The 6,463-nt window shown below is 37.1% G+C and overlaps 1 long non-coding RNA gene across 1 annotated transcript in view; it reads right to left on the bottom strand.

Moving 5' to 3' along the window:
* Nucleotides 1–731: 731 nt before the first annotated feature.
* Nucleotides 732–6,463, bottom strand: part of LOC108449778 — a 101,212-nt gene continuing 95,480 nt past the window's right edge. Inside the window, exons 4-6 of the long non-coding RNA XR_001866069.1 lie at nt 4,281–4,376; nt 1,383–1,565; nt 732–1,182 (exon numbers count right to left, since the gene is read on the bottom strand). This is a non-coding gene — a long non-coding RNA (uncharacterized LOC108449778). The remainder of the gene's footprint in view (nt 1,183–1,382; nt 1,566–4,280; nt 4,377–6,463) is intronic.

Here is a 6,463-nt window from a genome sequence, read left to right as displayed (position 1 = left end):
CTTGAAACTCACAGTCTTGGGTTGGAACACATCTTGCTTTGCCCCTCTCTCTGCTGCCAAATTACAGAGGGGCCAGAGCAATGATCCAGGACTGTGACCAGGACTTTAGGACCCAGCAGGAAAAGGCATCAGTAGCTGGCAGCCACAAAGGGACACAAACCCTCAATCTTCTGATACTTACCTGGCAGGGGAGATACCATGATCAGGCAGGTGGTTTTCCCAGGGCAAGGCTCATCCCTTGCACTACAGGTGTGCTGACCCCTGCGATTTCCCCAAATGTGGGAAACTTGACTGCATGACTTGTGGTAGTGGGGGACTGCGTTCACACTCTCCCCTGATTTTAGCAACTGATGCCTTTTCCTGGTCTTAAAATCAAGAGTCAAACATGGTTAGAAGGGAAAAAGGGATTTTACCTTGGTATTTATTTTATGGATCCTTAGATGCACCACGTCCAGGTCGAATGCACCGAAATGCACACCACAATGCACCCCCAAAAAATCTAGTATAACACTATAGATCTTACTAATTAGCATATCCATAAAAAATTCCCAAATGGGAACCTTCCCCTGGCTGGCTGGTTCTTAGTTTACAGAACGTGATCTGGAGAGGACCTTGGGATCTGGGGCACACTGATCCCTAGCTACGAAGCTTCTAAAATGTTTAGTCTCCTAGCTGAACAAACGAGTCCAAGAATGTAGGCAAAAAGCACTAAGAATACAGAAGTTGTAAAAAGGTATAAAAAAGGGGTATAAAAGAAAAGGCAAAAAATCATCATGGCATCAACACAGCTGTCCAGATTTGCCAATTTTAATTCAGTAATTTAGAGTTTTGTCAATAATAAAGATTAAAAAAAAGAAACAGAATTTAAGCTCAGATTATTTGCCAATAATTTTACAATAAGTAATGTGGTTCTCCGATTGTTATACCTTAATCTAGTAAATTGCCAACAATTGATAATACTGTTATGAAACAAATAGATTTATGTTTTCCACTATTTAAAGGTTATTAATCTTTCTTTAGTCAGTCCTCTCTCATTTATGAAGTGAAACCATCAATACTTTCAGCAGTGATAACAATATTTGAAATGTCCATGCTCTAATTTGTCACCTAGATCACAGGAAACTGAAATTTGGAAGACTCGGAACAAAAACATCAATTTTCTCCCATCTTCCTTGGAGAACACTGTTTTGAAAAAAAAAAAAAAATTAAGATGGTTTCAAAAATCAAATAATAAACAGTCTATTTTTCATGCACTAATCATCTGTACAAGACCGCTGTCAATCCTAGTACTGTGAAAGAGGGAAAAAGGCAGAGGAAGAGAAGAAAAGACAGCCTAGTAAAAACTCCGTGCACATAGGTTGCCAGTTTTCCAGGACACTTACCTCTCAAGTGCATGCTACACTATTTCACCATCCTTCTAGCTTTTAAACTCTCACTCTTTGTGATGATAATGAAGAAGGCAGGCAGCAGATGCTTCATCTTAACCATGAAAGAGAGGGTAAAGTGTGACTCTGGATATTCTTCAGAAAATGAAGATCACGATCAACAGACACTTGGGAGATTAGCTGTGTTCAAAGCACATTTGAAAACGTGGAGAAACTCATTAATGTTATATCATATGGCTACTCTCCAGTGTTAAAGAAACAAGGTAAAGTTTATGTTAGTGTAGATACAAGTGGACTACTAAATAAATAACTTCATTAGTTCAATATGTCTCTCTCTCTCGTACTGTAAAGAACTCCTCCTTTTTTCCTGATGCATGTCTTTTTTTTTTTTTTTCTTGCTGCGGCAAAACAAATATCTGAGTTTGCTGAGCAGGTTTATTTGTTGCCAGCACCTGTTATCTGCAAGCTAGGATACAGGCTCTGTGAAGCCGAAGAACATTAAAAGTGAGCAAGCTCTTCAACTCTCATGATAATTAGAAACAAGATAGAAGAAGTGCAAGGGGGAAATAGAGAATGGCAGGATATATTTTGAAAGATGAAAGGAACCTAGAAGAGCAGCAGTCTAATTAAACCAGAAGTGGATATGCTACAACCAGAGCACTCTTCTGCAAATGACACATCATTATAAGACATTAAAGCTTCGTTCCTGAAGAAAATTTGTTACTACTAAAATAAGAGGAGAAAAACATGAGAGAGAGACTAAATTGATGTTATAAACTCCAACCGTCTAAGAATAAAGAAAAAGGGTTGAAAGAAAAATACCACTTAAATAATCTAATTCTGGAAGACATCAGAGAAAACAAGATATAGATTATTAGAATAAAAAAAATAGCTAGCCATAAGAGCTAAAATGTTGATAATAATTATTTTCATATCTGGTATTATACTGTTCATATGATCAAAACATTCCTCATTAATTTTACCAAGGTGTCAGAGCACCCACAGTTTATTACTACTAAACATAATAATAATTTATTGATGTATGGGGGCAAAAGAGGTTTACTTTTCAAAAGCAATCATTGTGTTTGGTACTGTAACTTTTAGTCACCCAGCATTTGACTTATAACAGGCCTGCTTTCCAGAGGAGCTAAGTACTCCCTATTCCACCTGAATTCTGAAATATTTCCTGTGCCATTTTTTAAGCCTGTGTCATTACTCTCTGGTCAGAAAAAAATAGATGCATCCACCAGCAGTAACCAGTCCTTTAGCAGGGGCTCTAAGCTGTGATACACACAAGCGCATGGAAAGGTCTGAAGTAGAAGGATTTATACCTAACTACCTATTTTTGTTTTTCACATCTTGATCAAGCTACTAGGCTGTGTTATGGACAGCTGCATCAAAAAATTAGGAAATGGGTTCAGTGAAACTTTGCTGTGAATATACTCCAGTAGTGACATGATGCTTTTGCTTTCTTTTAACAAGCATGTATTAAAATACAAATTCTCAAGTGTGACTGAACAATATGAGATACAAACATGTATTAGCAATGTGCAAAAGACTAGTAGTTTGCCTTAAAATCCACAATAGAAATAGCAGCTATTATCTAACAATATAATAGTAGCTAAGGTCATTAGTAATTTGGGCTGGTGCCTTGAACAACCCAGACTAAATAGTGGTTCATCAAAATTCCATTCCAGAAAGACAGAAATAAATTTTCTTCCAAATTTGGTTAGTTGGTTGGTTGGGGTTTTTTCATTAAAGTAGCTGTTTTTGCAATTGGATTCCATTTGCTTGGATGAGGGCTTGCCTTGCAGAGCAATATACACAGTTAAATATGCTGAATGGAAAAACAATGGTGTAAAAAATTGTGAAAACATACTAGATTTTTAAAAATAAATTTCAGCATGCTTAATTGATATGTGTTCAACATTCAAAGCAATCAAAATATTCTGGTCCTTAAGTCAGTACAGGAAAAAGTGTAAACAAAGGACAGAAGACCCTAGTCTTCCCCAATTTGATCTGTTGCAACCTTACACATCTCAAGCAGTCCTTTCACAGTTTCCGCTAGGAAAAAAAATTAAACATTTTTAAGAAATGACTGTGTTCTTGCTTATGGCAGCCCAATTAATGAAAGGGTTTCTTGTGCTATGTCTGTGTAACTGATAAATAAAGAGTTGCATTTCATTATTTAAGTTAATGTAAAAATAAAGAATATTGACTAGTAGAAGAAGTAACTGTGAAGTTGACGTTAAAAGAGAAAACTTAAATATCCACAGATTACTGCTATGGTAGATGGTGTTTGAAGAAAGACTAAACCCAAACTGAGTTTAGACTTTTTGGAAGGGCAATATTCTTGCTGGGAGCCAAGTGTCAGGAGAGGTGGACATGAAACAGCTAGTTCAGAAATCCTTTGTAAGATCATGAGCATAAAGTTAATCTGTAAGCTGAAATAACATTTTTTAGATAGTGTGATGACCTATTCCATGTTCAGATCTTCAGAGGGTTTGAAGGAAGCCAACCCCCTAATTTTGTCATATTACAGGATAAAGTGCAAAAAAAGAAGGGATTTAGGAATAAGCAGAAAAAAAGAGATCATTACCCTCCAGAGGAACTGGAAGAAGTCATATACATACCTTTTCTGTGCAGTCATTATTGGAAATTTAATCTCTTTTGTTAATTACAATGTAAATTCACTGTTCTGACAATTTCCAAATAAACTTACTTTCAATTGTTATTTCATATTCAGTTTTAGCAATTCTTATGAAAGTACCAAAACTTTGCAAAATACAAGCTTGGTCAGCTCTCAAGTATTATTCATTATTTTAGGATTAGTTTCAAGACACTGATTTGGTAATTCACCCTGTGTTAAACAAAAAAAAAAGCTCTAATACTTACCCAGGTATGAATGGATACAGTTTTATGAGTTTGAGTTCTGATATACTCCTTTGAGAAGTTTCCTTTTGCTTTTCTTAATAGTAGTTATCTGCATAACTGTCACAAGAGGGTTTATTGTTAAACTGTCAGATAAGACACAGGTAAAAATCTGGGTCACAGCTGATACACATTTGAAAAGCACAGAAGCATTGTCCAGCCCTTTTGAATTTTGGTGAAGTGGCAGCAGAACACATAACGCAATTTTTAGGCCTCTAAAATTTGACTCTACCAGCCCTCGAAGGAGGACTACTCACCACCTACCAGGAGGCCCAGCATAACAAAGGTAGGAGAATGGAAACTGTCAGGAGGAGCCTTGGAGAGGAAAGGGTGCAAAGGAGAGAGGAAAATTTTAGCAAAAACACAGGTGGGCAAGAAAGAATAGATTTTAGACAGCACTTCCATCACTAAACAATACCGGGAGAAAAAAAACCCTTTCTTCAAGACCAAATGGACTCATGAGAAACCCTGACAAAAACAATGGAGACAGCAAATCCAATAGCAATGAAGAAATGTAGCTGGGGTCAGTTTATATTGTGCAACAAAGGTGAAACAGGCCATGGCACAGACTGAAATTGCAGTCAATTGTGGGAGGAATCAATTCCTTCAGTGCTGCACTTATTGATATTAGTTCATAAAAGTAAAAGGAATTTGTTCTCAGATAATCCATGCCTCTGTTTTTTTAATGTAAATACTGAGCTGCAAATGTTACTATTTAATACTTTAAACTGGATGCAGAACCTTTGCCCAAAGTAAGCCTCTGCCTTGCACTATGGTGTAAGGAATCAAGCAGTTTTCAGTGAAGCAGTTCTGTGTACATAGAGGTGGAAGTGAAAATAGCATTTGGCCTAGGAGTGTATTTTCCTGGGGATTCATAAGGATTTTCAACAATTATGATATTTTCCCCAGATCAGTAGTTTTAGTCCAGCAGAACACTCTCTTTACTCTTGTGTAAAATGAATGCTTAGTGAAGATTAAAAAATATTATTAAAGGTCAAAAAAGGTTCCAAATATTTAGCTTTCAGAAATGCTTTCAGAGAACTTATATTGAATTAAAAATAGATGGCTTGATTAATTTTTTAACTATTTTAAAAACTATTTTTCTCCAAAGGAAAAAATACTTTCTTGCAGGATTTATTTATAAGCTAGTGGAAGTTATGAAAAATGAAACAAAATTTAAAGAAAACCCAAAAACAGACAGAAAGTTAAGTCAAATTTATGTGGCCTTCAGTCTCCTCAGAATGTGCATCTTCTGTAAATGAAGATCTTTCTTATAAGAGTGGCATTTTATTAGATAGAAGACTATATTATAAAATATCATTTTCAAAAATGTTATATTTCAAATTCTATCCCTTTTTCTTATTCTTGAATGCAGGGGGAGGTGTTGATAGGAAAGGTGAGCTGGAATACATTTCACGGAAGTGTATCATAATCTAAAGGACATTACCAACTTGGGGAAATCTAAAGGATTTGCACCTTAAAATGACACCTAGTAAGTTTTTCAGTCTAAAGTTCTTCATGAAGTTTACATTTCTGGTATTAAAATCTAAAGTTTTTCCTGGTGTCCTGTTTCACTCCAATATAAAATAATACACAATTGGAGTGGCAAAGGTGGTTGGTGTTATAAGTGACTCGCTTGCGCTGTAGTTATAGGGCAATCACTACATAGTGTATCTTATCACACACTCATAAATTGGCCTGGTTGGGCTTTAAAGATCACCCCTCTGCCATGGGCAGGGACACCTTCCACTAGACCAGGTTGCGCAGAGCTCCATCCGAGCTGGCCTTGAACACTTCCAGGAATGGGACATCAACAACTTCTCTGGGTAATCTGTTCCAGTGCCTGCTGTCAGGCATTGTCACTACCTGTTCTTGTAAACAGTCTCTCTCCATCTTTATTGTAGGCTCTCTTTAGGTACGGGAAGGCTACAATTAGATCAACCCATAACCTTCTCCTTTTCAGGCTGAACACTCCCAACTCTCTCAGCCTTTCCTCATAGGAAAGGTGTTCCATCTCTCTGATCATCTTGGTGGCCTCCTCTGGACTGGCTCCAGCAGATCCCTGTCCTTCTTGTGCTGGGACCCCAGAGCTGGATGCAGTGCTCCAGGTGAGTCTCACCAGAGCAGAGGGGGAGAATCCCCCCCCT

This window comes from Corvus brachyrhynchos, unplaced genomic scaffold, assembly GCF_000691975.1.
Source record: "Corvus brachyrhynchos isolate BGI_N302 unplaced genomic scaffold, ASM69197v1 scaffold324, whole genome shotgun sequence".
Taxonomy (NCBI): domain Eukaryota; kingdom Metazoa; phylum Chordata; class Aves; order Passeriformes; family Corvidae; genus Corvus; species Corvus brachyrhynchos.
The sequence above is the reverse complement of the archived record's forward strand: the minus strand, read 5'-3'. Positions and strand labels throughout refer to the sequence as shown.